This window comes from Struthio camelus, chromosome 2 (genome assembly GCF_040807025.1).
Source record: "Struthio camelus isolate bStrCam1 chromosome 2, bStrCam1.hap1, whole genome shotgun sequence".
Lineage (NCBI taxonomy): Eukaryota > Metazoa > Chordata > Aves > Struthioniformes > Struthionidae > Struthio > Struthio camelus.
In genome coordinates this window covers 85919502-85943777 of record NC_090943.1, presented here as the reverse complement: position 1 = coordinate 85943777, position 24276 = coordinate 85919502, and the positions used below count along the sequence as shown (strand labels likewise).

General features: G+C 38.3%; 1 protein-coding gene across 2 annotated transcripts in view; it reads left to right on the top strand.

Moving 5' to 3' along the window:
• Window positions 1-24276, top strand: part of CDH18 (cadherin 18) — a 562593-nt gene that overhangs the window by 87262 nt on the left and 451055 nt on the right. Inside the window, exon 2 of one of the 2 annotated variants that reach the window (XM_068931461.1) lies at window positions 19338-19492. The exons of the other annotated variant lie outside the window; for it this stretch is intronic. The gene's annotated coding sequence lies outside the window, so the exon portion shown is untranslated. The remainder of the gene's footprint in view (window positions 1-19337; window positions 19493-24276) is intronic. 2 annotated transcript variants of the gene reach the window in all.

The following is a 24276-nucleotide window of genomic DNA, read 5'->3' as shown; positions in this document are numbered from 1 at the left end:
ACAACACATTCTTTATTGTGCCAGCTACATAATAACTGAATTTTTGTAAAACCTGCTCCATATCTCAGTACAAATATGAGGAGGAGCAACTGTGTTTGTAATGGTGAGAGGGCATTTTTATTTTATTGTTCTCTGTACTTCCTGCAATGAAACCTAAAGAGGCAATGCTACCTCACAGAAATGTGTAGATGTATACAAATGGGTTATGTGGATGGTTTTGCATATCAGTACTGTAGGCAGAATCATAATGAAATAGACAGAAATTTGGGCTTGTGTTGTCTTTTATTAATTTGTGGTTCATATACTTTCCAGTAATTTTTATACTGCAGTGATTTAGTCATCTGTACTGGCCTGTGCCCACCACAAAAACACCTCCACCCCCAAGTCCTCCCCTAAACAAAACAAACCCAAAAAATCTCCATTCCATAAAATTTTAAAGGACAAAGTACTGTGTTTTCCAGGGTGTTTTTTTTTAAGTAGCTTGAATTTATCTCAGTATGGCTGCTACTTGTACAAGATACACAAATTTTATGATCTGCAAAACTAAAGGAACTTATGTATTGGTGCCGTTTTGGCCTCTCTTTCTTCCACCCAGTGCTGCAGTAACTCCCAGTTCTCCCACGTGTCTTGTGATGTTGTCACTGACGAAAAGATGCTCTGAGGCCTTTTTTGGAGCCGTGCGTGTACTTTCTGATGGGGCTCCCTGATAGATGCAGCCTAACTGGCTGGCCAGGTGCTGCTACTTAGAGAATAGGTGTGTTTTTCCTGCCTTTCTGCAGTAGGGACACTGAGTTGGAGCTCTCTGCAAAGCATGCTACCAGTTTTTCAAAAACTTACGGGATTGTGATTTATCTGCCAACCTTCAAATTTGATCGATAATCACCTGGAGGATTAAAAGTTACTGAGTAACTTAACACTGATAGCACAATCCTATGTATTTTCTTTACTCAGGAGTCTAGGCTCCAAACTAAGAGAACGCACTGCCTTATCTCCGTTGTATGTTAGAATTAACCACATCAGATCTGAATTTTTCTCGTTGGTTATACCTGTCCTGATGCTCATAATAATTCATCATATCAGGAAAGTTTGGTTCAGCAATAGGCTGCAGTTTTCATTTGCCCGCTTATGCGTGAAGCAAAAGCACTATATTATGTTTACATAATTGAACCTGAATTGATTCTTACAGATTTGCACTTTACTGTATGCGTCATGACTTTTTTTTTTTGCCAGAGAGACTGTGTAATACACCTTTAATCTTTGAGTATAATTTTTAGTGAAAATGTCTGACTCCTTGAAGGTAGTTAACTTTTAGTTTGTTAAAGCCAGAACTGTGGCAATGTAGGGGTACCCGGAGTGTGAGGGTATCCGGTTTGTCAGGATATGTAGTTGGCAGCTCTTCAGCCTAAGTGGCAAAGACAAGAGATGGAAAAAGTCATAAATGAACCCCCCAGATACACAAACTCTAAGAAAGAGGAGATAATAGAGAGAACAGCAAAGACCAGATCTCTTGGGTCACTGATTGACAGGCCACTGAGGGAACCACTCAGAGCCTTGGAGAGAAGTTCATCCAGCACTTTGTAACTGAGAAGTAGGGGGTGATGAGATTATTGTGGGGCTCATGGGATGTGTGAGGGGGCTTGTACAATTGTGTAAAACCTCAAGGAATGTTCCAAGGGGATTGTATGAATGTGCTGAACATATTATAGGATGTTTAGGGGAAGGGCCAAAGGGAGGGATAAAGGTGGATGGGGCAGGAGCAAGCACAGGAGAATGGAGAGGAGGTGGGGTAAAAAGGACTAGTTGCAGTAGTCAGCTGGTCAGCAGGCTCCTATGGCCTCGCCCTGTGCCTGCTTACTGCAGTCTGTTGTGTTTTCTTCCTAAACTCTTTTCCTGTCTGTTTTCTGTGTGACATTGCTCTCTGTTCTGCACGGGTGTAGGTGTGATTCACTAACAAACTTCAGGCTGGAGTAGCTGTCAAGTAGGAGAGCAGCGTCTTCAAGGGTGCAAGTTCTGAACTGATGACTGGGTAAAGGGCATAGGATTCCGGCATGGATAGCTGATGGATTTAAAGCTCACGCTAATATTTAACGTGTCCTTGAATATGAGTGCGCTTAGGAGTGTTGGAGTATATGTGTGTGTTCTGCTAGTGAACTTCAGTTAAGCTGGACTACCCCTAGAGCTGGAGGAGACCTGCACCAGGAAAGACCTAGGTAGCTAAGTTATCTAGAGTCCAAGCATGGATATGGAAGGAGTTAAATCCCATGCCAGTCAAGGGATTGATTATTGTGTGTTTGTGAATCCAGAGAGAGGGGGGAGCGTGTTTCGTTAGCAAACCTCAGTACTTCTCAGCTGGAGAGAAGGAACAGGCTCAGGCCAACGGTGTTCATGTCTGTGCGAGTGCTTTTGGGGTTTGTTAATGCTGGTAAAGGCATTTTTCGCTGGCTGTGTTGGTCTGTATAGCCAAGCGCGTGTGTGTGTGTGCTTGCAGTATGTGTGTGTCTGCATGCTGGGCTCCCTGCTCAGCCTTGCTCCTGGCTGCGTTACACAGAGGAAAAGTAGTAAAAGGAGAGGAGAAATCTGTTAGGTGTTAAAGTACACTGGAGTCTATTATCCCCAATTACAATTGGGGCAGGTAGAAGTTGTAGGGGAAGATAAAGAGAGAGGAAGAGCCAAGGAGTTGGCAGGAAGTGTGGGAGGCCTAGAACAGCAGAGAAATTTTAGCCAGGTAAGAAAAATACTAGAAAACATTGAGAGTTGTCTAGATATAAATGAAAGATATTTATGGGACAAAGAGAGAGGAGAAACATTTATTTGTTAATGAATGCCGGAGCCTGAGCCACTAAAAGTAATCAAAACTTTCACAGGTTGCACTGTTACAGGATCAGGCCTAGACGTATGAGCTTTTGAAAGCTTGTCTATCCTGTCCCTCATAGTTTTTTTTTTTTAAAAAGAAATAGTTTAATTTGATCGATTAGTAAAAGTTTTTGACATAACTAGACTCAGCTAAAGCTCTGTACAGATCTGCATGTGTTTCTGTGAATCAAGCATATGCGTGTAAGTACTCACTGCCCGTTCACGCACTGGATTAGTGTTCTACACCCAAATCTTCACCAGGGTTCAAGCTAGAAACTAGTAGCACTTGGGGTCTGAATCATTTGCAGGAGGAGAATAACCCTGAAATGCTTGCATGTAGTGACTACTTTCTTTTTGTCTGTTTCCTACTGCATAAGGTTCAGTACAAATGTTCACCCTCATCTTGAATTTAAACATACTTGGAAGACTTAATTGCTATTTGGAAATTTTTATTCTTGAGTAGAAATAATAATGTTGTGGAAGATGTTGTGCCTGCAAATACTTTCTTTGCAAATTTTTACTGAGTTTTCCAAAAGGCAGGAGATAGGCATGCATTTGACCAGAACTAATGATAAAAGGACATGAATAGCTTTTTTGTATATCTGAGTATACTATATGGATACTTGTGGATAAACATGAATTATGAATATTAACACACAACTTTCCTCTATTGTTTATAGATAAACATAAATTATGAGTATTAACACAGTATACTAACTGATAATTCATAGTAAGTCTTTTTATCAGTTTTACATATACAGTGCAGTGACTTTTGTTCTGCTTTAGAGGCCTAGATGTAACTCCCTGCTGATTATTTGCAGGATCGTTAATAAACAAGAGAATTTCTTTGAGAGTTTCCTTACAAGTGCCTGTGGGTTTACTAGGCAGTATAATAGCTAGTAAATCCCTGAGAACATTAATATTGAAAATATACATCAGAGGCCTTTCTAGTATGTTTTTTTTTTAAATAGAGGTTCAGGTCTTGTTTTTGCTTTGTGGTGGTTTTGTTTTGTTTTTAACCCTGACTTCACGTTCTGTGAGTGGACTATAGCATTTGAGACCTGTGAGTAACTTTGTATCAGAGGGCATGACAGTGCTAACCATTAAAAATCGATTCTGAACTGCTTGGCTTGCACCGTGAAAGCCTAAGAGAGATGACGTGCTCTCAGGGACTGACTGCAGCAACATGATGTCACACCACTTTGCTGAGAAAGGAGCAGCACTGGTCCTAATTCCAGAGAGATCCACTTAGACTGAGCTTTCTACTTGAGAAAATGATAACGAGAAGAGTTAGATGAGAGGAAATCTGATACTACGCAGTGTGCCTAGGAGGGAAAAGGGAGTTTGTGTGATATGAACAATCCTGGGAATTTTACTGACATCAGTCTTATTTGGAAGTTCTCCTATTGCTGCTGTTATTAAACAGCCTACAACTGCTATCACATCTGGCTTCACAGTCTCATCCTGAGCGATCCTGAGTGTGTTTTGATGGCAACGCATGAACTTGTTTTTCTATATTTTGCTTTGTTTTTATGCTACGTTATACCATTGTATTTTATGTATTAGATTTGAAAGTCCCCTAATTTTCTTGTGCCCGTTTGTTGCAGATGCCCCCAAACAGAGGGGTGTACTTGAACTGGCACATACTTGAAACTATTGCATTTCCTATCTTCTAGCAAATAACGAATGGGAAGGAATAAAATGGGCTATTAACCCTAATTTCCCCTCCTCCATACCACCTGATACTAATTATAAAATCTTACGTCCGTTCTGTTGCTGGGAATCCCAAGTTGATACAGCATTGGACAGAGCACTAGTCTGTGGCAAGCTGTGCAGATCCCATCTCTGGTGATGTTTGCTGGTATCGTGGTTGTTAGAGTTCACATAGGATTTTCTTGGAAGTACTGTGGTGCAAAAGGATGTTTCCACATAAAAACGTGTTGCTTTACTTCAAGAAAAAGATAAGGCTGTGCCAGGGGCATCACTGCTGATGCCAAGTGGGTGCCACCTCCAGGTCCTTCTGTTTCAGTTGGTCGATGAAGTTCATCCCACATCAAGGAATATGTGTGGCCCAGCACAGTCCTGAAGGTCAAGTGATAAGTGTAGTACAGCATGGCGCAGTACGTGGCAACACCTATTCAGGCCAACTTGTTATGGGAATCGCTAACTTTGATGTACAAAAAGCCTTTTGGGTAGGAGCACTGCAGTCATGTGATGCCATAGTAAATTGTCCTGTTCTGTGTGCATGGTCCTGTATATCGTGCTGGTGCTGCCTATGCGTTATGGCTGTAACTGCCATGGAATAAATACAGCACCTGGTCAAAGAGCGGTACTCAGGGTGACAGCATGGCTTTCCTTCTAAAGCAGAAGCAGTTGTCCTGGAAGAGCATGAAGATGCAGTTTAATAATGAACAAAATGGTATTTCTTCACCACAGACCATTCTAAAGAAAGGTAATTAAAGCAGGTAACTGTCAGATACGTGTGTGGTGGGAGCAGGTAATGATATTGCCTTGAGTCTTGCACCAAATTCTTTCTTTCTTTTAGCTACTTTCTGAGGATGGGATGAAATTGGTAATGGACTGAAATTATGATAATGACTGCTGATTTCATATCACAACTTCAGAAGAGAATTGATAGGAAAAAGTATTAGTGTTTACAGTTCATTGCTGATGTATAGCTAGTGCTCCAGCATTAACTGGTGATTTCTGAACCAACATAATTCTCAATGCTGTAAAGTCAGCCTGGTCACTGTAAGGGCCTGGACTGCATCCCCCTTATAGGAGTCCAGGTGGTTAAGTTGGAGTTTAGCTGGCCGAATCCAGGGTCAGCACCTTTGCTGATGAGAGCTGTTGTGAAGAAACCTCGAAGTGAGGATCTGCCCCTCCTTGCTGCTTTCGGCTCTTTTGAAGCTGAGGCTTTACTACTGCCCTTGCCTTGCTGTGTTGCAGCTGTGCAGCAGTTGGGTCTGTGCCCTGTTGTTTCCTACTGCTGGGAGCCTGACCCTCAGCCCGGCTTGGCCTCTGGTCTGCCTCGGCACTGCAGTCTTGCTGGCCGTCACTGGGCTGTGTCCGACCCTGACCGCTGTCTGTGCTACTGGCTCACCTTGCTGTGCAGAGCAGCTGGCCCTTGCTGCTCTGCTTCTCAGCTGCTTTTTTTTTTTTTTTTTTTTTTTTTTTTGTTCCTTGCTCCTTAATTCTGGAGACCCAGCTGCAGTCTGGGCTGTGAGCTCGAAGGTCACAGCGTGTTAATTAGTGATTAACAGATTTCTGCTGACTCAGTTCGGGAAGTCTGATGTAAGTATATCAATTCAGCAGGTTTCCAAAGTTGAAGTTTAATTGTATCAATTAATGTTGTGGCCGTGTCCAGCTAATGTATGAACAGCGTCTCAAAGTTACCAGTTTTTGAGGGAAGGGGAAAAGTCAAGTTACTGAATTTATTTATGCATTATCTGTAATTACAGCTATCACTTAGGCTAATTCTACCAGCTTATGTGAGTGAAAAGGAACCTTCAGGCTCGTACACAGCCGTCACGAACAAAATATCAATCATACAATCAAACAATTATTTTTGAAGAATAGTTTTTATTCTTTTTTTTTTTTTTTTTATTTTTTGACTTGTTTGAAGTAGACTAAATTTTTTTCCAGACTGCGTTTTAAAGTTGGGGACACCATTCTCTAATGCAAAGTCTGACTCTTACCAATAAAAAGTAGATCTGCAAAAGAGAAGATACTAAAAATTGAGCTAAAAATTCTGGAAGAATTCAGGCTTTCCATGTGGATATTTAAGAATAACAGAAAGTGTATTACTAAGTTATGCGGAAATTTGCGGTGTAGGCTACTTTTAGCTCATGACTGTTCAGGCATCATTGCTTACAGTAAGCAAATGATTCTTGATGATGGTTCACCAGTTAGAAGGGTGGAAATTTCACGAAAGCAGCACATCTCTGTGGTGAATCCAGTTTCCTCAGAACTAAGCGGGGGAGGTTGGGGGGGGGGTATGTAAAGTGTTGCTGGAATTGAACCTGAAGGAAATTTTTAGCTTGTATATCATCTAGACAAGTCTAGATAATTTATCTGTGGATCACCTCTTCCCATGGTTGCAGAAAAGAACGTTTCATAGGAAAGAAATCTTTTAAGATCTAATGCTGGTGCATTGTAATAAATACAAGCTTGCTGTCATTTTAATGTATTGGAGAAGGATGCAAGAGATAGGTATAGGTGTAATGCCTCACAGCATATGTAAGACCTGAAGTCCAGGAAGGCCTGAGATTTTGAACAAAAATGATGATTTCCCCTTGGTGATTTATATTAGCATATGCTGCTGCCTCAGGTAACATAAACACATTTTTAACTGCTCCTCCTATTTCAGATAATGGACAGGAGGGGAAAGAAATCTTAAAACCAAAAACCAAAAAATTGTTATTCTTGTCTGTCCCCTTCTATCTGAATATATATCAGGTATGAGTTTAGTACTTGACTTAAAAAACAAATCAAAGAGAATCTGAAAAGTAGATGACATTTCTTCTATCTCATTAGGATGTAGATGGTTCTGCTTTTACCTGTGTGCAGGGAGAATTCTCTTCTCCCCTACATCTTTTTTTTTTTTAGGTGATTTCTTCTGACTGTGGAAAAAATTAAAAATTGAATTTTATGTTGAAGATGAATTGTGGCCGTTCTCATCTCACTCTCCAAAAGTGAATTTCAGAGTGCTGTGCCAGTATACTCTGTGCTAATGCAAAGCTGGGTCTTGTGAAATATCATTTTTTTAATTATTGTGTGGAATAGTGAAGGCCATATAGGCGTCATACAAAAGCTGTAAAGCTGCAGCTTCAAACGCGTTCTCCATTTCTCATCTAGGATTTAGAGGGTTTGTGGAAAACAGAAAACTTAGGGACACTGCAGGTGTGCATCTTAACAGATTCTTAGTTGGATAACAGGTGAATATAAACCAGGATGCACCAAAAACGGGCTACAGGAGCATTACAAATGCAGCCTTTTTAATATATTAAAAAAGGCATACTGAAATGTACATATTTTCTCCTGCAGTCTTTATTATACCTTCATTTGCCATAATGGATATCAGACACTTTAGAAGGAAATAAACAACAGCAAAGTATTATTGATTAGAGTGGAATAAAGAGAAAGGATATACTCTGTATCATAAAATACACTACCACTGAAGGAATAATATTGCTAAAGAATTGCAAGCTAATGTTCTGTGATCTGTGCCTGCTACTTGAGGGTTGCATGTGAAAAGAAGGAAAGGTCACATTTGTCCAGGAGAGCTCCTAATTGCTTAGCCAAATGTCAGCTTCTGCTGTATTTTCTCATTTGGAAGAAAATATTAACAGTCTATTGCCTGTTTTCACACAAATAAATTACAAGAGCACCTGAGAGACAGGCTTGAAAGTGTATCTGATGCTGAACATCTTCTAAAAATCCGTAGAAAGGTAATTTTTGAAAGTATACTTATTGCATGATTTTAAGAACTGCAAAATTGTATTTGCCTTGCCAGATACTAGGCCCAGCAAAACATTGAAAAAAAACTACAACCTGACCAGAGCAAAGAAGCTCATGCATGAAAACTGAATAGTGCATGGCATTTGGCTTTAGCTGGAACATCACCAGCAACCTCCATCTAATGCAGAAAGTACTGTTCACTTAAAGGGTTCATCACCTTCCTGACTTATACAACTCTCAGTATAAGGCCTCCAAAACTCAGTATCTTCTTTTTTATTTCTCAGAGGAAGTAAATATTAGTGACCTGGAAAACCTCAAAGCGTGCCTACGTACCTTCCTGTGTACGTTCCTGAAACTGGGATAATCTAGACTGTTCTTGCTAGCAATTTCAAAACAAAAGACTTTGTAATGTATGTGAAAACGCCTGTGCATGTAAGAAGGGTGTGATTTTTAACATTTTTAAGTTTTCATTTAAACTCTGGAATAAATTCTTGTATGAATCTCTGATAATTATGGGGAAAAAAAAAAGCAGTATTTCTAATATATTTTCGTCCCTTCTAAGAGATATATCTGAGTAACTCCATATGTGAACCAGATCTTGATTGTTTTTCAGTGGGGATGTTGAGTCTGTTTCTTACAGCTGAACTGCCGCTGAGATGTTTTAAAATTTAAAGCTAATCTGTGTATTTTATTTATTTTTAGTGCAAAACCAAGGATTTAATGGGAATAGGGATCAAGGAACTCTGAGATTCATTGGAATATCCATAAAGTCATTGAGAATTTCAAGTACTCAGTACATTTAAGAGGTCCTTCTTAAATATGTTTTACAGTCTTAATAGAAAACCCTTCTTTCCTCCGTTGGTAGATATGTGCTGAACCTGTAAAAGCTAGTATGTGTCTCAGAAAACTGAATTTGTAAATGATTGAGGTTTAGTACACTGAGAATTTGAGAACAGACTCTGGCAGATTGGGGAACTGCAAAGTAGTGAGAAAGTTAATGGGCTGCTCCTCACACTGGTGAAGAAGGGAGAATTAGTGCGTTGCTAGTTAGTTAAAGTATGTTGTAGCTCTTCTACGTGTTTTGCAAATGATTTTTCCAGCATCCTGTCTGTATAAATGGTTAGATCCACAGGAAGAGTGGAAAGGTTAAACAGGTGGGGAGAGGGGAAAAAAAAAAAAAAAACGGATTGCTGTTTTGTGGGAATGCAATTTAAAGAAGAATGTTGTCATCCACAGTGTGTTTAATTCTAGTTTAAAACTGTGTACCAGTTAGAGGAGAGGGGACAGTGTAGGGACTGCCTTTTGAAAAATCTCTAAGATGTGTATCTAAATGCATATCTAGATACTTCTTTACAACGGTAAGCGCAAAGTAGAAATTTCAGTGTTGAATTTTCTATGTTAAAAATCGATGCTTCCTTCCCCCCCCCCCCCAAAAAAAAAAAAAAAAAGACACATGAAAGAAGTCCAATAGTGTTAGAGTTAAAATAAATTGAACAAAAGCCTGTTGAGGGAGCAGTTGGGTAGATTAAAGCAGAGACACTGTTGCTTCCTCTCTAATGAGGTAGTTGATCATATAAAGTGTCAGAGTATCTTGATTAAAAACTCTTGGGGACCATTTGGGTGAACCAGGAGAGCTGTTCTGAAAGCATTCAGTCTCTATGCCTTCATTGCTTAAGGGAAAAATTATTTTCTCAGTATATGTTAGGTTGTTTTGCTTCAAAATTTCATTTGCTTTACAGTGGGTGTAAGTAAATACTAATCATTAGTCTACAACCACTTTGTTACATTGTAAATACCAATACTCAGTAGCTTCTTCTAAGCAGTCGATAAGAATATTGATTACTTATAGCTGGATGGGGCCATTTATCCATAAAGAGTGAAACTGAAAGCAAAAAAATTGACTTTGTATAAATAGGAGGAAAAATATGTCATCTTCCTTTAAGACTTTTATCTAGGTATTATATCAAGTTACTATATTACATGTAATACAGAAAGAGGAAAATGGTGCTACGGATCCGAGTCAAAGGTTGCTGAGACCAGGAGGAATCTTTCTATTGGCCTCAGCTGGCTTTAGATGCAACTTAAATGAGTTAGTAAATATTTTAAATGAACTGATTTTCTTGCAAGAGTAGTCTAAACCTTCATGTTTATTGAGCTTGTACTAACAGCTATAATTCAGTCTGGAGTAGTTTAGGGAAGTTTAACAATAACTGGTGATTTTTTTTATTTATTGAAATATATTATATAGTTCTTTATAGCTTAAAAATGGGTTCCACCTCTATAAATACAATCCACTGATTAGCAATAGTAAGGGAATAATAAGAGAAAACAGAAATTCCAAGCATTAAAGGAAAAAAAAAGGCAAAATTACCAGACAGAAATCCTCAGGACACGTGAAAAACCCTGTATTTAATACCATACCATTAATATACCGTCTCCTTTTCCTCAACTTCAGCATACTGTGTAAGAAGCCAGCACTAATACTTGTTTTCTTCTTGAGTTCTAAGAAAGAGAAGAACAAGGAATGTACTGGTGCAGGATTTACCTCCTATTATGTAGCTTCTGAACACTGAAGCTGAGAGAAAAAATTTACTTATTTCTGAGGGTGAAGAACCTTTTAAAATGCCATTAAGAAATCTAGAATTGCAAGCAGGTGAATAAGGGCTCTTTGACCCATTAACTTTGAAAGCAATTTTGATTCAAACCGTTGGCATTCTTGTGACAAATGTATTTGTCATTTGGATGGAGAATTTAATTTTTAAAAAAGCTATATCATGGATGTTACTGTCTTCTAAACTTGTGGAGTAAAATACTTCAGATTGGCATAACCAGAGCATCTGAGAAGCATGCACTTTTGTAACATGCTAAAACACTGCACTAGAGAGCAATCACTTCAAGGAGAGTCTGTCACAGTGATTCTCATCTCCCAGTGATCACTGACTTTCATCTCGAGTAATCTGTTGTATCGAGGAGTCCTGCTGAAAGCACTCTTGAGTAAAGTGAGTTTGGATATTGGAATCGGTCAACTAGGAAAGAACGTTGTGCTTTCTTTTTCTCCCAAAAGTGCTTGAGATGCCTTCTTCTTGACTATGTAGCAGCCTGTGATTTCATAGGATTGTTTATTGCACAAAATAAATACGCTGCTATTGAAAAGTGCTTGGTTTCAGTCTAGCTTTTCGTTCATTACATCGATAAGAAATCGTCACTAGCTTTAAACAGAAGGCATTTGCATGAGTTTCACCTTAGCTCTGTTGAATGTACGCTTCATAGTTGAAGGCTAGGCTGGTAGGCGTATAGTATGTGTCTCTATAGTATGTATATGTAGCATTCTGCCGGTAGTTTGGGATTATTTTAAATTTGGATTTCTCAGAGTGATTACTGTCAAACATAATTTGTCAGAGTGACAACCTTTGCACAAGGGGTAGTTCTCATGAAAATACTTTTATGTTAGCTGAAGAGAGTGCAATTACCTGCAAGTCATTTTGCATAAAAGATGAAAGGAAAGCATCTCTGACATGCTTGACGGAGGTTAGCAACCCTTTCAACTCTGATCAGATGTTGTGGATATTTTCATTCTTGACACAATTTACTCTTGCTTCTAATCAGAGGGGAAACAGATGTTTAAATGCAGGCAATTTGATTAAATTGGCTGCAGGTGAAATGTACATTCCATTGTTCTGCCTTTGGAACCTCACACTGTGTATGCCCAGTAGAAGAATATGCGTGTTTTTAACCCGTGTGCCAACTGGAAACATAGTGCAAGATGATTTTGAGGTATCTCGTGGGGTTGTGACTGAGTTAAGGCCCTTTCAAGTTGGAGAGAGCAGTGAAGTCAGATTAAATAGTGGCCTCAGTTCAGTGATCCTTTAGACGAGTCTTTAAGTATTTATCCATCTTGACGCTTCTATTTAGTGTAGCACTATACAGAAAGGATGGTCTAAGAATAGCTTGCTCTCTGACTTTTGGAAGATGCAGGGTCGCTTTTCTATTCTGTCATGAGCTCTGCCTGCAATCTACAGGAAGATGTATGAGGTGTATAACCACCACTTCCATGCAAAATGTGGTTAATACCACTGCCACATTTTTGGATACTATTATAGGGGTAGTTTTGTTATTGTGAGATACTCAGGCACAGAAGCAGGGGAGGTCGTATAAATGACTGAAATATGTAAGACTAGCTTATCCTGAGTAAAGGGCAGAAATAAACTGCATAATAGACGGTTTTGATCCCAATCCTTCTCTAGTATATCTGTCAGTATAGGGAAGGAGTATATCCCTTCAGTTTATTTTGTGGAGCACACTGCTGTTCAGCAGTTTGTTTAGCCTGTGGCTGTAGCTGGAAAATAAAACAAAGCTATTCACTTTGTCCTCTCCCTGTTCCCCTTTCCTTCTCCCCACTCACTTGCTCTGTCACTGAGGGGGACTGATTTTCTCTTTACACGTTTGCATGATAAAATAAAGTTTAAAGTAGTCTGGTTGTAGTTTGTGTGTGGAACTCAGTGCATCAGAATATTATCAAAGCAAAAAGGCTGTATAAATATATCAGAAATGTAAAGAAAATGAGAGCACCTGCAGTCATGGATAAAAATAATACCGTCAGCTTTATATTCCGGAGATTTACCTAGACTCTGTTTCCCAAGTCTCAGTCAATGAATAATTCTTACTCAAATAGGTAGGAGCTGTTCAGTTGTTGTGACAGGTAGTTCAGTCCCTGGGTGGAGTTAAGCACAAGATCTCCCATTGTGTAAAAATTCCTTAACTGCACTGATGGCAGCCACTGGGAGCAAAAGTATTCGTAACTTGAGCTCTCATAGTGGGAGTGATGTCTCTTCTGAACTACATGTGCTTCACTAGTGTGGTTGCAATTGGCTGTGAGATGGGTGCCTGAAGTCATGCATATATGTAGTTCTTTACAGAATTTAGACATACAGACGCATACACTTTATATATAAATCTATATATGGTTTTTGTACTGATGGAGTAATTTTGATGTTATTTTATCCCCAAAATTTTGATACTGCTTCTTCGTTTTTAGTGTTCTTGCATTTAAATAGCAAATGAGTCATGACAAAAGCTACCCTTTTTTTTCCCTCTCTCTCTGAATGTTTGACTCTTCCAGACTAGGTATAGCTGCACCAATTTTCCAAAAGGAAAAACACCTGAAAATTAAAATTAAAAAAAAAAAAATAAGTATAATATTACCTGTTCAGGTACACGAAACAACATAGTGGGAGTGCAGTGTTCGCTAAGGAAAGAAATACCTGTTTCTCAGAATTGAATGTGTTTAGTTTTAAGTTTCTTTCAGATTTTTATGAACTGCCACTGAACTCACATGCTCATTATTTACACAACCATTGTTCTACCTTTTCTTTTCCCTAGTAGGGGATTGAACGAGTTGGAGGAGACAGATCACAACCAATGTTTTCTATGCAACTTTTATTCATTAAGCTATTGTTTTTGTTTTTATATTTATAGTAATAGAATCAAGCTGTTAATAGCATAAAACTAGTAACAGAACAGTGACACAGAGTTTTCTCACACACTGACTCGTGACTGACTAGGGCAGTGGTTGGGAGAGCAATGCCAACTGTAATACTTAAGAGGTTTGGGCTCTGGTAGGCTAGACTGGACCTAGAAGCCATCAGTGGCTTCTAGGCAGGTGCCCAGCAAAGTCCCTAAGGCGGTCCTTTGTTTCATCAAGCGTATATGTTGGTAAATGCATTTGTCTGCACGTAATAGCCATCATGTTCTTGAATACGATCTGAGCTACCCAAGCCGTTGCTGATGCCGGGCTGCGCTGGGCCCTGTACAGAGTCAGCAGACGCTGTGTCCTCGAGTTATCCATATCTGGACCGTCAGCAGAACTGCTGCTCTCCAGGATTTACCAGTCCATGGGAGGTTTTCACGCACTAGCTCCTCAGACTGTATTTTTCCTCTTCTTAGCCTGGTGTTTCCTAGTAACTATTTCTCCATGCAGACCTGTAGATACCTCTGGAATCCATGCACGTGCAAACTCAAACAAAAGAGGCCGTCATGACGTCAGTGCCCCCTCGGCATCAAAGTTACTCTTACGGTATTGTCAGTTTCCATGATCACTGGCATTTATTAGCTCTGTAATTACCACATTTACTTGTAAGCACAAGCATCTTACTACTGCATATTATGATTGTGATTATTGTGATTAATGAAGTCGTACATGCAAATGCAATTAAGCATACTGCAAGGTGCAGCAAGAGATAAAAAAGTAAAATTTCCCTTAGGGGGTTCCATTCGTTACAGGTATATCCCAAGTATCTCCCCATGAAACACAGATAATGGTGGGATGCTTCCCTGTCTCCATATAATTGTTCTGTAAGCTAGTATGTTCTCTTTCCTGTTTTAACATGGGTAAGATTACAAGTGTGAGAGCGCTCCAGTTCTGTTACAGAAGTACGTTTCACCTTTTTGTTAGATGCCATCATATCGCTGTCATCTAATTTAGTGTAGGTGCATGTAGTACTATTTCTGGTCATTACTGGCAAAAGATTATGATCATCAAACCATCTTCATGCAGCTTTCACTGTTAGATATTGATGATTTGATATTACGCAAAAGTCTGAAATTAGCAAAATTGCTTTCAGAGTAAGATCTCTTATGTTTTTTTAAACAAACCTTCACAGATTATTTTGAAGTACAGAAATCAACACCATTGCAAACCAAAATAACACCATACTAAGTTTCTAGTAACTTTAAAAAATAATGCATTTTCACATAAAACTTTTTTTTTGCAAGAATACCATTGCTTGATTCAGTGACTGTAGGTGCTTTGTGTGTCACAGGATGATCTAGGAAGAACACTTTATTTCAGAGCAAAGCAGACCTGTGCAGTATCAGAACAACAGATAGGCTCATATTCATCTCCACTGTCCTTAGGCCTGCAGTGGCCTAATATATATATGTTATTATATATAACATATATATAAAATATGTAACGTAATATATATAACTATCCATTAGAAATATATATTTTGTAATTATCAACTCAACTATAGTTTTAGTGAGATATACAGATTTTGGTGATAATCAAGTTTGTGAGCTCTGATATCTACACTCGGAGAGTAACATGCAGTCTAGAAATGAGTCATTGGATGGTGGTGAAAACAACTTTCCAATGTGAATAATGTATCTTAGAATCGTATAATTAGTGTGCAGACGATTCATAAGCAGAAAAAGTATAATTTGTTGAATAAATTATTCAGTGGAAATTATTCACAAAGGATCTAATATTTGCATTATTTGTTGTTGTGTGTGTGTTTTCCTTTTTTTTTTTTTTTTTTTTTAAACAAGCGTGGCTTTGTGAAGCATTTACAACCTAGTGCTGAGGTAGCTTAATAAATTATTGACTGTTTGCAACCAAGTGAAATTTATTCTCAAGGTATTTTGAAGCTACAGACAGAAGAAAAAACAATAGAAACGGAGAAAATAATGAACAGTATATATTCTTTGTAGATCTTTAGGGAAAAAACCACACAATTTAATTTTGAATTCAAATCTTTCAGTTTTATAAAAACATACGTAAGTATTCAAAGCACCATATAACAAATAATCCTTTACTAAGATACCTGACACTCTTCCCCTTCCAAGTGGTTATATTGAACTACTTGTCCTTGTCCCTGTCCCATGCCCTGAATTATTACTATATGCCATTTATGTTAAAATACATAATATTGTTCTAAACAGTGAGTACAGAAAAATAGCTCAGACTTTTCCCCATGAATTAATTTCTCATTTTTTTTAGATTGGAGTAGTCACACTGGAATTGTGATTCTCCACGTTACTGTCAGTCATTCAGAGAACAGACTTCCCAGGTTGCTAATACATCCAGACAAAAAACCCTTGAGTTACAAGCGCAGTGTTTAAAAACGAGTTTTAGTAGAAGAATTCTTGGCAGAAATTATGTGGCAAATAATCTCAAATAGAGAACACACTAATGAAAATCACATCTATAGCCCGTTTGCTAACAGAAAGAAGTAAAGGTTTGTTCTATGATGTATAATTAATTAATTTTTCACTTTTCTGTGTTAACATGAGCTTAAAATATACTTCTTTAGTCAAGATGAGTTATTAGGTCTATTTAAGAACCAGATCTTTACAAAGTTTCAATTTAATGCAAACCGGTTACTCTTCTTGTTTGTCATGTTCACTGAATTGAAACTAAATCAAGTTGAACTAAATTTTTCATTTCCCATTTAGAAATTTTACTGAAAGAAAATAGAATGAAGAGTTATGTTTGTACAGCATTTGTGAAACTGGGAAGGAGGTTATTTTATTCTCACTGTTTTATTTAATTTTTTTTTCATGATTTAAAGTATCACTAAATTGTAGGGAATACTTAGTTCTTCCTTCTCCCTGCTGGGTTTTAAAACTCCAACTTAGATGCTGTAACTGGTTGTTCAGTCTGTCTTGATCCCTTAGGAAATCTTAAGGTATCCTTCTGCTTAGGGACTGGAATCACAGGGCTGCCCCTCTCGCGAGTGCCCTAACCACCACCAGTCTGCAGCTCATCTCTTGTTTAGACACCACTGCGTATTTGTGGGGGGGGACTGAGTGTAGTGCAAACTAGATAGATGGTAGGCTATGTATGTTTATATTTTGTATGTGCATACACAGACATAAAATACATGTGTACTCTTTAATTATGGTATATATAGATATAATACAAAACAAGAACAGCTTCCATGTGGAAGTTTGTAGTCAGATAGCCCTGCAGTGCCCTGTAGTAAGCTGGCTGATGGCATGCGAGTCAAAATGATAAATACAGATCTATTCAGGAAAACGAGGGAATTTATCTACCTCTTTATTAATACCTGAACCACTCTTTAGCAAGCGGACAGTGATGGTACTGTTAGCGTTATTACCTTGCGTCTACCACTTTTTAAAAAAAAACTTTTTATTTTTAACTACTCGAATCACAAAAAGGTTAAGGTCCGCTGAAAACAGAGAACGGGCGAGAAGGTTGACTTCCTCTGTCTTCCCCATGTCTCTCAGAATGCTCTCACGTTAAATTAGTTTGAACAAAACTCCACCAAAATTAATAATTGAACTTGAAATTTTCTTGTTTTAAGGGCTTTGTTTTGATCCTTGCAGTTTTGGAAATATAAAAATACTTGAAATACACAACTGCTCAGTGTGCTTAATGATCAGAATATAGTGCACAATCTTACAGTTCTTACTGAGGTCAGATTCCTTTGAAGTCATTGAAGAATTGAGACACTATTTAGTTCTAACTTGGAAAACCAGGCAGATAGTATTAAGTCATTTTCTTCGATAGCTGTGAGTCTGCAGAACGTGATCCACCTTTTTGTGTGCATCTGGTATTCTGTTCCTAGAGATGTAAACGGAGAACTTGCAGGTGATGTAATTGTGAAGAAACATGTTTGAATGGACCATGATACTATTTTTAAAAAGAGCCAGGATGTTGGCTTCAGGAACTGGTTTAGCTTGCCATCATCCTCACTGTCAAATAAAAGGTGGGAACTGGTGATATGTGATGACAGGACAGAGCTGCTAGCAGGCTACAGTGGGTCTTCGCGTTCATACTTACCTGCTATTGTTTGTGATTTAGTCAATCAGTGATGAGTACATTTAAAGCACACCTATTGTAGTCAGCACACCCAAAGGCTGAATTTAAATGTTTCATGTTCCATATGAAATGGCTTACTAGATGGTGATGCTAGTAAGCCAGGGATGTTAATGAGAAAACATTGAATTTACTGGAGCACGTTTAAACTGTAGGAGGTGAGAAGTCATTGTCTTATTGTTTCACATGCAACTTCAAGTTCTTAAACTGTCCTGTAAGAACTGCATTGTATCTTTAGCTTTCTCCTTTGTCTTAGGAGAGGATATCTTATCAGTTTTACAGTATTGGAGAGATAAAGAGGGGGGGAAAAAAAAAGATACCCGGATAGGTGGGCAACAACTTTTTTTCATGTATGCATTCTTTATTGCTTGCTTATTTTTAGGAGCAAAAGATGCAGGTATCTTCTACATTTTCTCAGTAAAGACTTTTCTCATCAGTTTATCATTAACACTGATTTTACCATCTTTCTTTCTTTTGGAGAGTGGAGTTATGCATGTTATATGCGTTTGGGTGTTTCTAAAATCAAGCTGGTATTTATTTTTTTTAGGGTCATATAGGAAAAAACTGCAGAGGCTTTTAAAGCGATGTTGATAGGTTTTGAAAAGATCAGTTTCACCAGTCCTGTCACTGAATACAGATGCACGCGTATGTTATCCTTCCGCTTCTCTCCATTCCCATCTTTACCTCTGAGAGTCACTATGAACATTGAAGCTTTGTGATGCACTGTAGAGATTACGTGGTTTGGTCAGTGTAAAACCCACAGAAAACCGGAGTGTTTAAACAAGAGTGTGTGTTTATGGTGGACGGCTTCATGCTGTGTTGCCCTGTTAGGGCTAAGACAAGTAAACCAGTATAAATAAAAATAATAATAGTAAAAAAGTAATCATACTGTGTTTGATATTTCTGCTTTGGTACTTCTCGTTCTTAATTTGGAAATAAAAATAGTCTTCCGGTTAGGAATAATGAGACATTTTTAGAAAAACTGATGTAGTAGATTTGAAGTCACAGACTTCAGCAAGATGATCTAGGAGTGGATTTTCATTCACAATTTTTATGTTACGTTCCTGGTGCAATTCTATTTCAAAATCCCGTTTTCTGGTTAAATGGATAAAAATTTGCATTTACTTCAGTGGGAGTTGGATCAGGACCACAGTTAATTTACTAACAGTACTTAATATACAGTAATTTGGAAGGACTTGAATGTATGAATATAGATATGCAGATGTGCACATAAAAGTGTTAGTGCTAATTTTAGTTTGTGTTAGTGCTAATTTTAGTTTAAACGTGCTGTGGTACCGCAGGGATGCTGTATAAATTTGCTAAAGAATCAAAAATTATTTTTATCAGGAGCTGAACCTTGCATTAATGTTTAATGTGATTTTCATGTTGTTCTTCCATGTTTCAGAACAGGTCTTACAGTACAGCAGAAAACGGAAACGTTTGAATTTCTCATTCTCTGGAAGAGCTAGGGAGCAGCTCAGCACATAGAATTCAGCTCTCTGGTAGTCGATATGTCTCCATAAAAAAATATAGCACGTTATTAATTCTTGTTCATGAAACGTGAGTAAAAATTTGTTTTTCCTTTTTTTTTTAAATGGAAGAGCTGGGTTTTCTGGTGTAGCTATGAAAAAAACAGCTTTGAAAGTTGTTGCTTCTAGCAAAACATACGTTTATTACACATCCGCGCGCTTGCAGAACACTGGATTTAGATGACTCAAGTTAAAAGCCGCTTTGGCGCTGACTAGTTTGACAATTGCAGTTTGCCTTTCCGTGCAAATGGTGTCCTCATAGATCTGTCTCAGCGAGTTCCCTTATAGTTTCAGCTCTTTGGAAATCCTGAGCAAATCTACTGAGTCACGTTGATAGTATGGCAACATTTCTCTGTATCCTGGATTGGCAAAGGTGTAGATGGCATTTTATCCTTATGCTGGGGGGGGGGGGGAGTTTGAGTATTACCAACAAAAAGTGAAGGCATCAAGGGGGACATCTGTAGTCATTAGGTCTGCAGCGTGTGTTTCTGCATTAAAATACTGTCCTGGTTTAGTGATTCTGCATATGTTGTTTATGTGTATACTGTATATACTGAATTCTGTGTGCTGTGAAAGTAGAAGGGGAAAAGCTAGCCTGGGGTCGTTACTTAGTAAGCATTGAGGTGTATAACCTGAACATGGACCAGGGCTGAAGAAGGCACATCGGCATATTCTGATTCCTGATGAAGATCACAAGAAAGTGAACACATATTCATACTATTTTCGATTTTGAAGCGATAGAAGTAAGAAATAAATGCTTTACTCTGTAAATACAGGAGAATTAAATTGCGTTTCATTTTTAATCTGTAACTATTATTTATTGAAGTTTAATTCCTGTGCTCCATTTCTAGTTCTGTGATACTGAATTAAAATTGCTTAAGTGGCTCATGGTATTTTCCATACAATAAAGTGCTTTCCATACAGTAACTTAAAGATATGTAGGCTAACCTAGTCCTGCTGAAGTCGCCTGCATGAAATCCTAACTTGATTGTAGACATGGCATATAATCACGGCAGTCTTCATGCTTTCATGCCCTGTTTTCAGAAAGCATTACTTTCTAAGCAATTGTTGGCGGTGGTGCCATGAACTGAAGTTTTGCAGCTCTGATGTGTTTCAGAGTAGACTGGAGAAGAGACATAGGAACAGAAATGCTTTTTTTAGGTCATGTACAGATACTCACAGCAAAAGCAACTTTGATTTAAGCATCCAATTTAAAATTATCACTGACTCAGCTTGATGGGTTATCTTCTCTGCAGTAGAGTCAGGACATTGAAGCAGTGCAGGTACCCTAGCACTTGAGTGCCAAGTTGGAGCCCTCCTAATGCTAATAGAGATGGATTTGCGTGCGGAGTAGGCACCTGACATGCCAGCACCAGCACTGAGTTGATGATCTCTTCTGAGAGAGGCGTTGCTAGGGATACTACTGTTTTTAATTATTCTGTATTTCACTCCCATCACCCAAAATTATAGACATTTTTAACTTTCCCTGTAGGAAAAATAATAGTCAGTGTATGCAGTCTCTAATATCAACGCAGATGACAGTATGGTATTTTGCGGAATTGGATCTAAAGATTAATTTTTTTCTGCTATGACTAAGACAGGCAAACCGCTGGATGTATGCCTAGGCACCGTTCCTTTTCTGATGTGTCAATGCTTGCCTTCATGGATTTTGTACCAGTTTTTTTTTTCCGTCTGCAATTCAAGAAGGCATTTCTCTCCAAGTGGAATGTACTTAAAAACGTCACAGGCATTTAAGTACCTTCGTGCCTGAGACTGTAATGTGCTCTGTGAGCACAAACGTATTTCTGTACAATGAAAAATATTTTATGTGAACTTTACTTCAATTATAAGTGCCCTGTAAGTTTTGCTTGCGTTGCTGCGTATCTGTTGGAGGCTTTGGATACATAGTTAAATTTCAACTCAGTAACTTTTATTATCGGAATGATCCCTTAAAGAATCTTGAGACTTTATTTCACTTGAATGCATCTTCAACCACTGCCTCAATTCTATATTAAAATATTCAGAAACTCCCTCAGCGTGCAGCAATACTGGCATCTATGAGTCTATCTTGTTCCTAGAAATCTAGCAGGAAAAATACATTGCAATCTTCCAGCTCAGTCACTGTTTAGTGAGAAGTGAAATCATTCAAAAATTTGAGAGCAATTCTGCATTGCAGAATAACGTTCTTAAATGAACGTTATTACTGCCTGTCGGTTTGTTTTTGCAGGCATCGGTCTTCAGGGTAAGGTGTCCTAGTGAAAAGGAGAATGAAATGTGTTCCTTTTTTTTTCACTGGCAGATTATGTTAAAAGGAAATAGCTACATTTATTAGAGGAAAAGAAGCTAAAATAGCTGGGCTGAGAAGGGCTGAACTGTTGGGCAGACACGATGCATAAACATTGGAAATTTTGGATTCAATTTCAATTTAAGAGTGCATGAGTCAAAGAATGTCTCATTTTTACTGTGCAGTGGGATATCAGGAGGAGATCTGGAATGCAGCAACAGAAGTGAAGCAATCAATAGCGGAAATTAACCAGTGTTTTATGGCAGTTTGAAATGTTACTTCGTTTTCTGAAAGTGAAATGAAATTGATCTTTTTCGTGCCTTTTACTTCACCTTGTTTAGTTTTAGCTTTGTTGTCAATGGTTCACAGCAAAAGGGGATTGTCTCTAGACTAACTTGCCCTCCCGATAATTTTACTGTCTTATTTATTTTAGTGCTTTAGCTGCTTTTATAGACTACCTCTTCGTTTCTACTCTTTCGTCCTCCTTGTTCATTCAGAGACTTCCGTGAGGCTTCTTTCTGTCTCCCCATGCAACGTGATGGCTCAAGTGTTTCCTGTTCGCCATGCCCGTAAAGAAAAGTGGATTTGAACTTTATATCTTATTTCAAATCTCTACAAGAATTATCACATCAGAATTATCCACATGCAGCAGAATATTTTAAAAAAAGATAGCAACTGGGACTAATTCATGCTAGTAAGAAGCAGCACAGTCGAGGGCTTTACAGTTCTAAATCCCCTCTGATATTTCAAACTTGATGCTTTAGACTTTGAACCTTTTAGCTGATCCAGTGGCAAGAACATTTAAGGAGGGAAGGAGTTCAGCAGACCCGGCAGAAGCCAAGCAGGTCTTCTCCTCTCAGAGGTGGAACTTTTACATTATCCTTGAGGGAACAAGGAAGGAGGCCATGGGAAAAAGAAAGGAGGCTGTTGTTCATTTAGTTTGTTGATGCCATAATTTTATTATTTGCGGTGTTTCAAAACAGAGTCCCTTGTAAGAAGTTACGGAAGAATCTCAAAGCACATTTCTAGTAGTAAAATGCTAATGGAGAGGTTGGATCGAGGGGAGCTGCTGGTTTTCAGCATTTCCCTCACTGCATCAGTTAAGAATTTTAAGAGCAGATTTTCCTAACTCACTGATGGAATTGTCTTTTGATTTTGCAAATGCAATGAATTTGCCTTGGATATTTCTCTGAAATGTGTTGCATTTGGCATGCTTATAAGCAAGTAGCTCTCTACCAGGTATATCTACAGGTTTTTTCCAGAAATAGTGTCCCATTATGTTCGTTATGGATCACATACTATGCTAAATGTAGCTGAGAGCATCACAGCTTGCCAAGGCGAATTGTTGGTATCTCTCTTGGCCTCAAGTTTTTGTTGTGGGGAATATTTTCATATTTGGGAAAGCCGAAGATCTTTCTGAAATGTAGACTATTTTTAGAGATCTGCCCACCACCTCATCTGCACTTGCAGAAGTATCTCCAATACGCTTTGTGTACTGGAGAAAGCTCTTCTCATTGTGTAAGCTGCAACATTAACATATGATCCAAAATTAAATAAGCAGGGTGTGTGTGTGTGAAGGAACAGGATATGTTTTGGCTTTTCCTAATGTAACTATCTTATTCTTGGAGTTCTTAAGTAAAAATACACGAGAATGGAGGTAGGAAAGGTGCAGTGTTTGGCAAGAGAACACGAATCTTCTTTTTTTTCCCCTCTGACTTGCAAGACTTTAAAATACTTTTTAATACTGTATTTAGGCAGATTATTTAAATGTTAGGCTATCCTTCTGTACAGAGTTTGTATTCTTTATAATTTAGCAAGCAATTGCAGTATTAGGGAAAGGTGTGGAATACGGGTGTTTCCTCTTGCCAGGTAAACTTTCTGGATTTCCTAACACTGTTTATAATGTACTTACCCTGCTTGGATTCTGTTTACACTTTCACAGAAGTCTCTCTTGAAAACAGGAAACGGAAGATGAAAAAATGGCAAAAAAAACAATTTTAGCTCTGTTACGTCAGTCACAAGCCTGTGATGAAAAGCTGATGGAGAGGAGAATACGTATTTGGAAAGTTAATGCATTGTGCACGTTCCTATCTATGTTGCTGTTCTTCCACTGAAGGCATTCTTATGCAAGGCCAAATCAGCAGTCCAAAGACCTTTAGAAATGGATAAGTATGAGGCAAGTAGTAGAGGAAAATGGCAAACTAGATTTCTAAGATTTGGCAAATCGTGCTCTGTCCTTTGCTGACTCATTTGCAGTTATTTTATTAATATTTCCTGAACAGTCAGTGAAGTCAAGAAGATTGCAGAGGTGTTAAGTTTGTGATGTTGGCGGAAATGAAAGGTACTGCAGTTAGTGTTAAAAATGTTATAGTTGATGTCACTGGTTAATGTTCCTCAAAACTCTGTGGGTATTATTATATTAGCAAACTAAAGTGTCGTTTGAGAAACTCTTTTTTAAGAATAGAGACTTCAGTGGCCAGAGCTTGCTGACGTTCTGAATTTTAAAACTTTTTTGAGGCAATTTAACATGC